Here is a 7500-nt window from a genome sequence, read left to right on the forward strand (position 1 = left end):
AAAATTACTGTTTGAGTAAAAAATCTTTTCAGAGTTTCAGAGTCAGTACTACAGTAAACTACTATATATAATGTTGAATATAATGTATAATAATGCAATGGGGGGATATGTGTGGGTCATGATAATGCCAATGTCTGATGTTACAGTAAAAGGTGTCCTTCATTATTTTAAATATATCTAGTCAGTGAAAGAGTTCAAGCATTTATTCGTCTAAATTAATTCTGGATTTTCAGCTTCAGAATCATGAATATTGTTATTCTGGTGTCTCTACTGTCCTGTGCTTTGGGTTATCATCTCCAAGCCTATTCATTTACACCCACAATGTAATATCAAATTTAGCATTTTAATCAGTACATTTTTAGTTAACCTTTTACCACATGTCTTGGAGTATCGCAATAATATCGTATCGTGAGTTCAGTGTCGTGATATGTGGAGATCGCTACACCCCCAGTTTTAATGTTTCCGTTTATGGGTTTCACAGGCTTTAATGCAGCCAGAGAGAGAGAGAGTGTGTGTGTGTGTGTGTGTGTGTGTGTGTGTGTGTGTGTGTGTGTGTGTGTGTGTGTGTGTGATCGATCCTCAGGTGTGATCAGCACCTGTTGTTTTCTCCTGTGTGTGTGAAGACTGTTGTAACTATGATCCGCACATCTGGACTGAGGAACTCAGAGAATGTTAAAGACTTTTTAATGTTTTTTTTTTGAGAATTTGTGCAGTTTTAATGTTTCTGAAAGAGCCTCTTCTGCTTTATTTGATCAAACATACAGTAAAACAGTGAAATATTACTCCAGTGTAAATCAGCTGTCCTCTATGTGAATATACAGTAAAGTGTAATTTATTCCTGTGAATGTTCAGCATCATTACTCCAGTCTTCAGTGTCACATGATCCTTCAGAAATCACTCTAATATGAGGATTTGATGATCAAGAAACATTTATGATTATTATCAGTGTTGGAATCATATTTCTGTGGAAACTGTGATGCATTTGATTTCTCAGGATTCTTTGATGAATATAAAGTTTAAAAGAACAGCATTTATCTGAAATATACTCTTCTGTGACATTATAAATGTCTTTACTGTCACTGTTGATCAATTGAATGCGTTCTTGATTAATAAAAGTATTATATCTTTCCAAAAAAGTAAATGAATAGGTAAGGGGAAAGTTAGCCAGTGTGAGGAGTGTGTGTCGAGCTCCAGGTCTGGATATTGCACTGGTGCCAGGAAAGAGTTGCTCCGGATGTTCATTGGTTGATGGAAATGAGGAGAGCAATTAAACTGATTAACGGCCCTTCAGCTGATCCTCCTGTCCTCTAATCAGAGGCTGATTGAAGCGCTGAGAGGTTCTACACCTCTGAGTGTGTGTGTGTGTGTGTGTGTGTGTGTGTGTCTGTGTGTGTGAGAGAGTGTGTGTGTCTGTGTGAGAGTGTGTGTGTGTGTGTGTGTGTCTGTGTGTCTGTGTGTGTGTGTGTGTGTCTGTGTGTGTGTGTGTGTGTGTGTGTGTGTGTGTGTGTGTGTGTGTCTGTGTGAGAGTGTGTGTGTGTGTGTCTGTGTGTGTGTGTGTGTGTGTGTGTCTGTGTGTGTGTGTGTCTGTGTGTGTCTGTGTGTGTGTGTGACTGTGTGTCTGTAAATGTGTGTGTGTGTGTGTGTGTGTGTGTGTCTATGAGTGTGTGTGTCTGTGTGTGTGTCTGTGTGTGTGACTGAGTGTGTGTGTGTGTCTGTGTGTGTGACTGTGTGTCTGTAAATGTGTGTATGACTGTGTGTCTGTAAATGTGTGTGTGTGACTGTGTGTCTGTAAATGTGTGTGTGTGACTGTGTGTCTGTAAATGTGTGTGTGTGTGACTGTGAGTGTGTGTGACTGTGTGTCTGTAAACGTGTGTGTGTGACTGTGTGTTTGTAAATGTGTGTGTGTGTGTGTGTCTGTGAGTGTGACTGTGAGTGTGTGTGTCTGTGTGTGTGTCTGTGTGTGTGACTGAGTGTGTGTGTGTGTCTGTGTGTGTGACTGTGTGTCTGTAAATGTGTGTATGACTGTGTGTCTGTAAATGTGTGTGTGTGACTGTGTCTGTAAATGTGTGTGTGTGACTGTGTGTCTGTAAATGTGTGTGTGTGTGACTGTGAGTGTGTGTGACTGTGTGTCTGTAAACGTGTGTGTGTGACTGTGTGTTTGTAAATGTGTGTGTGTGTGACTGTGAGTGTGTGTGACTGTGTGTCTGTAAATGTGTGTGTGTGTCTGTGAGTGTGACTGTGTGTCTGTAAATGTGTGTGTGTGTGTCTGTGAGTGTGTGTGTGTGTGTGTGTGTGTCTGTGTGTGTGTGTGTGTGTGTGTGTGTGTGTGTGTGTGTGTCTGTGTGAGAGTGTGTGTGTGTGTGTCTGTGTGTGTGTGTGTGTGTGTGTGTCTGTGTGTGTGTGTGTCTGTGTGTGTCTGTGTGTGTGTGTGACTGTGTGTCTGTAAATGTGTGTGTGTGTGTGTGTGTGTGTCTATGAGTGTGTGTGTCTGTGTGTGTGTCTGTGTGTGTGACTGAGTGTGTGTGTGTGTCTGTGTGTGTGACTGTGTGTCTGTAAATGTGTGTATGACTGTGTGTCTGTAAATGTGTGTGTGTGACTGTGTGTCTGTAAATGTGTGTGTGTGACTGTGTGTCTGTAAATGTGTGTGTGTGTGACTGTGAGTGTGTGTGACTGTGTGTCTGTAAACGTGTGTGTGTGACTGTGTGTTTGTAAATGTGTGTGTGTGTGTGTGTCTGTGAGTGTGACTGTGAGTGTGTGTGTCTGTGTGTGTGTCTGTGTGTGTGACTGAGTGTGTGTGTGTGTCTGTGTGTGTGACTGTGTGTCTGTAAATGTGTGTATGACTGTGTGTCTGTAAATGTGTGTGTGTGACTGTGTCTGTAAATGTGTGTGTGTGACTGTGTGTCTGTAAATGTGTGTGTGTGTGACTGTGAGTGTGTGTGACTGTGTGTCTGTAAACGTGTGTGTGTGACTGTGTGTTTGTAAATGTGTGTGTGTGTGACTGTGAGTGTGTGTGACTGTGTGTCTGTAAATGTGTGTGTGTGTCTGTGAGTGTGACTGTGTGTCTGTAAATGTGTGTGTGTGTGTCTGTGAGTGTGACTGTGAGTGTGTGTGACTGTGTGTCTGTAAATGTGTGTGTGACTGTGTGTCTGTAAACGTGTGTGTGTGTGACTGTGTCTGTAAGTGTGTGTGTGTGTGTGACTGTGTGTCTGTAAACGCGTGTGTGTGTGTCTGTGAGTGTGACTGTGTGTCTGTAAATGTGTGTGTGTGACTGTGAGTGTGTGACTGTGAGTGTGTGACTGTGAGTGTGTGTGACTGTGTGTCTGTAAACGCGTGTGTGTGTCTGTGAGTGTGACTGTGTGTCTGTAAATGTGTGTGTGTGACTGTGTGTGTGTGTAAATGTGTGTGTGTCGCGCGGGTCATTTTGGCAGCGGGAAGTTTGCTTTTTGCTGACATGAGCAGGGTGACATCACTTTGAGTGCAGATCCGCTGGCTTTTAACATAATTGCTGCTCAGAGCGACACTGGAGGACGAGAGAGAAGAGTGTGTGTGTGTGTGTGTGTGTGAGAGAGAGCGAGAGAGAGAAGAGTGTGTGTGAGAGAGAGCGAGAGCGAGAGAGAGAAGAGTGTGTGAGAGAGAGAGAGAGAGAGAGAGAGAGAGTGTGTGTGAGAGAGAGAGTGATAAAGGAGAAATAAAGGAGAAACAAGGGTGAGAGTAAATTGTGATAATGGAGCAAAAGAACAAAACACAGCCAGAACTTTTGTTGTTTCCTCTCAGGTAATTACAGAAGATTACTGCAGCTCTGTGTGTGTGTGTGTGTGTGTGTGTGTGTGTGAGAGAGAGGGAGAGAGAGAGACTGAAGTGAAAGAGGAGAAAGAGAAATGGTGAAACAGACGCCAGTGAAGAGGCAGATAAGTGAAAAGAAAAGAGGAATTGAAAGGGGGAGTGTGAAAGAGACGGGAAAGCTGGAGAGTGTGTGTGTGTGTGTGTGTTAAAGAGAGAGAGAGAGAGTGTGTGTGTCTGTGTTAAAGAGAGAGAGTGTGTGTGTGTGTTAAAGAGAGAGAGTGTGTGTGTGTGTGTGTGTGTGTGTGTGTGAGAGAGAGAGAGTGTGTGTGTGTGTGTTAAAGAGAGAGAGAGAGAGAGAGTGTGTGTGTGTGTCTGTGTGTGTGTCTGTGTGTGTGTGTGTGTGTGTGTGTGTGTGTGTGTGTGTGTGTGTGTGTGTGTGTGTGTGTGTGTGTGTGTGTGTGTGTGTGTGTGTGTGTGAAAAACACTATTACAATAGTCAGGTCTAGCTGTAACACATGCCTGAGGAAGTTTCTCGGTGTCCGAGTCGGAGAGCGTCAGGCACTCAGAGGAGTTTCTGAGGCGATAATATACGGTTTCAGGGCCACCGCTAATGTTTTTAAACTGAGGTCACGGTCGACCATGACCATTCCCGACCGGAGTACTGGCTTTAAGAGTCCAGATGACCATTCCCGACCGGAGTACTGGCTTTAAGAGTCCAGATGTGCAGCGATAGGTGTTCGCTGAGCATCGTTACCTCTGTCTTATCTTTATTCACCTGGAGAGCGTTCTGTGGAAACTGAAGTGTGCGCATCGGGTGCGAGAGAGAGAGAGAGTCGCATGTCATATTTATAGTGATGAAAGGAAATATTGTACTGATTAATTACACTAAAGGAAGCAAATAATAGAGGACCCAACACTGAGCCCTGAGGAACTCCACAGGATAAGATGCAGCGCACGGAGGATTCCCTGCTCCTGAAGTGTGTGAGACAGGACCCGATACACCGACCCGGTGCTGTAGTCCGTCGAGCAGAGTCTCATCACACACACACACACACACACACACACACACACACACACACACACACACACATTCATTCTGTAGTCCGTTGAGCAGAGTCTCATGATTCTCACACACACACACAAACACACACACACACACACACACACACACATTCTGTAGTCCGTCGAGTCTCACGATCAAAGAATTTAAAAATAGCCTTCATTTTCTTTATACAAAAACTATAATTATGTATTTCTTTTGATTTCGAGGTGAAATGTAACCTAGACATGTTTTTGTATGAATCCCTTCTGTTGTTTGCATGCATACATCTCTCTCTCTCTCTCTCTCTCTCTCTCTCTCTCTCTCTCTCTCTCTCTCTCTCTCTCTCTCTCACACACACACACACACACACACACACACACACACACACACACACTCTCACTCTCTCTCTCACCCACACACACACACTCTCTCTCACACACACACACACACACACACACTACCCTCTCCACAAGATGAAAATCCATTAAAGACAAACTCGTAATTGCGTTATAATGACTCTTCACAAACACACATGTAAACCCACACACACACTCTCAACGGTCCAAACACACAGTAATGCTCATTGTTATTTACACACATGGCTGACCTTTGACCTGTTTCCTCCTCGAGCAACATCTCTAAACGACTCGAGCTGCTAATGAAGCTGAGACATGAAACGACCGAGACAAGAGGTGCTTTTAGAGACGTCAGAACGTGTGTGTGTGTGTGTGACGCTGATGTGATTACTGATCAAACACACACTGCTGTTTGTTTGTGTGTCGTTCTCATATTTGTGCAACAGAAGAAAAAGCAAATGTCTGGCAATATTTAATCTGTAGTATTTCTGCAACTAGATAATGACTCAGGAGGAGAAGACTGTACAGTGTTTACATCTCTTCCTGCTCGTGTTTTCCACCGCTGCAGATTAACACGAGCATGTGTGAGGAGGAGACATGTGGAGAGATGTGGAGAGATGCTTTACATGCAGTCATTGAGTCATTTCAGCTGTGCGAGACTATAATGTGCAAATTATACATCAATGACAGTTCAGTTCTGCTAATTAGTGTATTTCCCACATCTGTGACGCTCAAGCGCTGGTTTCTTAATGTTGTACTCGTGTTCACTCACACACCAGTCTATATCTGATGAATATATACATATAGGCCGATACCGATAATTCCTTACATTTGAAAGCCGATTACCGATATATTGGCTGATAAATCTAAATTCAGATTTTGATATACTTTGATAGCCTGTTTAAAGCTCACCATTAAAAGCCACGTCCCGAACACATAAATCACACATATACAGTACAGTAGCCTAGTCTGAACCAGTGTAAGATTCCTTAACTTTTAAAATTAATTTTACACTCCTATGGCCAACTCTCTTTATTAAAAAATGGTAACACTTTATAATAAGGTTTCATTTTGTTAGCATTAGTTAACATGAAACAACAATTAATGAACAATACTTCTACAGAATTTGTACTTTAAAAAAAGCGAAAAAAATGTTTTTCTGCATGTTCCCCCCGTCCCCATAGGACATTACGCCATGTAGAAGGTTCATCTACTCAACGGTTGCTGAAGGTGCAATCCTTCCTCCCTCCCTCCCTCCCTCCCTTCCTTCCTCCCTCCCTCCCTCCCTCCCTTCCTTCCTCCCTTCCTTCCTCCCTTCCTTCCTTCCTCCCTCCCTTCCTCCCTTCCTTCCTTCCTCCTCCCTTCCTCCCTCCCTTCCTTCCTCCCTCCCTCCCTCCCTCCCTTCCTTCCTCCCTTCCTTCCTCCCTTCCTTCCTTCCTCCCTCCCTCCCTCCCTCCCTTCCTTCCTCCTTCCTTCCTCCCTTCCTTCCTTCCTCCCTCCCTTCCTCCCTTCCTTCCTCCCTCCCTCCCTCCCTCCCTTCCTTCCTCCTCCCTCCCTCCCTCCCTCCCTTCCTTCCTCCCTCCCTCCCTCCCTCCCTTCCTTCCTCCCTTCCTTCCTCCCTTCCTTCCTTCCTCCCCTCCCTTCCTCCCTTCCTTCCTCCCTTCTTCCATTCCTCCCTTCCTGCTTCCCTTCCTCCTTCCCTTCCTCCATTACTTCCTCCCTCCCTTCCTTCCTCCCTTCCTTCCTTCGTTCCTTCCTTCCTTCCTCCCTCCCTCCCTCCCTCCCTTCCTTCCTCCATTCCTCCCTCCCTTCCTTCCTCCATTCCTCCCTCCCTCCCTTTCTTCCTCCCTCCCTCCCTCCCTCCCTTCCTTCCTTCCTCCCTCCCTCCCTTCCTTCCTTCCTCCCTCCCTCCCTCCCTCCCTTCCTCCCTCCCTCCCTTCCTTCCTTCCTTCCTTCCTTCCTCCCTCCCTTCCTCCCTCCCTTCCTCCCTCCCTTCCTTCCTTCCTTCCTTCCTTCCTTCCTTCCTCCCTCCCTCCTCCCTTCCTTCCTTCCTCCCTCCCTTCCTTCCTCCCTCCCTTCCTTCCTCCCTCTTCCTTCCTTCCTTCCTTCCTCCCTTCCTCCCTTCCTTCCTCCTTCCTTCCTTCCTTCCTTTCTCCCTGCCTCCCTTCCTCCATTAATTCCTCCCTCCCTCCCTTCCTTCTTTCCTCATTACTTCCTTCCTCCCTCCCTCCCTTCCTTCCTCCCTCCCTCCCTCCCTTCCTTCCTTCCTTCCTTCCTTCCTTCCTTCCTCCCTCCTCCCCTTCCTTCCTCCTTCCTTCC

The 7500-nt window shown here is 45.6% G+C and overlaps 1 protein-coding gene across 1 annotated transcript in view; it reads left to right on the forward strand.

Annotated features, from left to right (window-relative positions):
- The window catches only part of LOC311091363 (solute carrier family 12 member 9), a 43711-nt gene that overhangs the window by 30145 nt on the left and 6066 nt on the right, over positions 1-7500 (forward strand).

Source organism: Abramis brama (genome assembly GCF_963993115.1).
Source record: "Abramis brama genome assembly, chromosome: 10".
NCBI lineage: Eukaryota > Metazoa > Chordata > Actinopteri > Cypriniformes > Leuciscidae > Abramis > Abramis brama.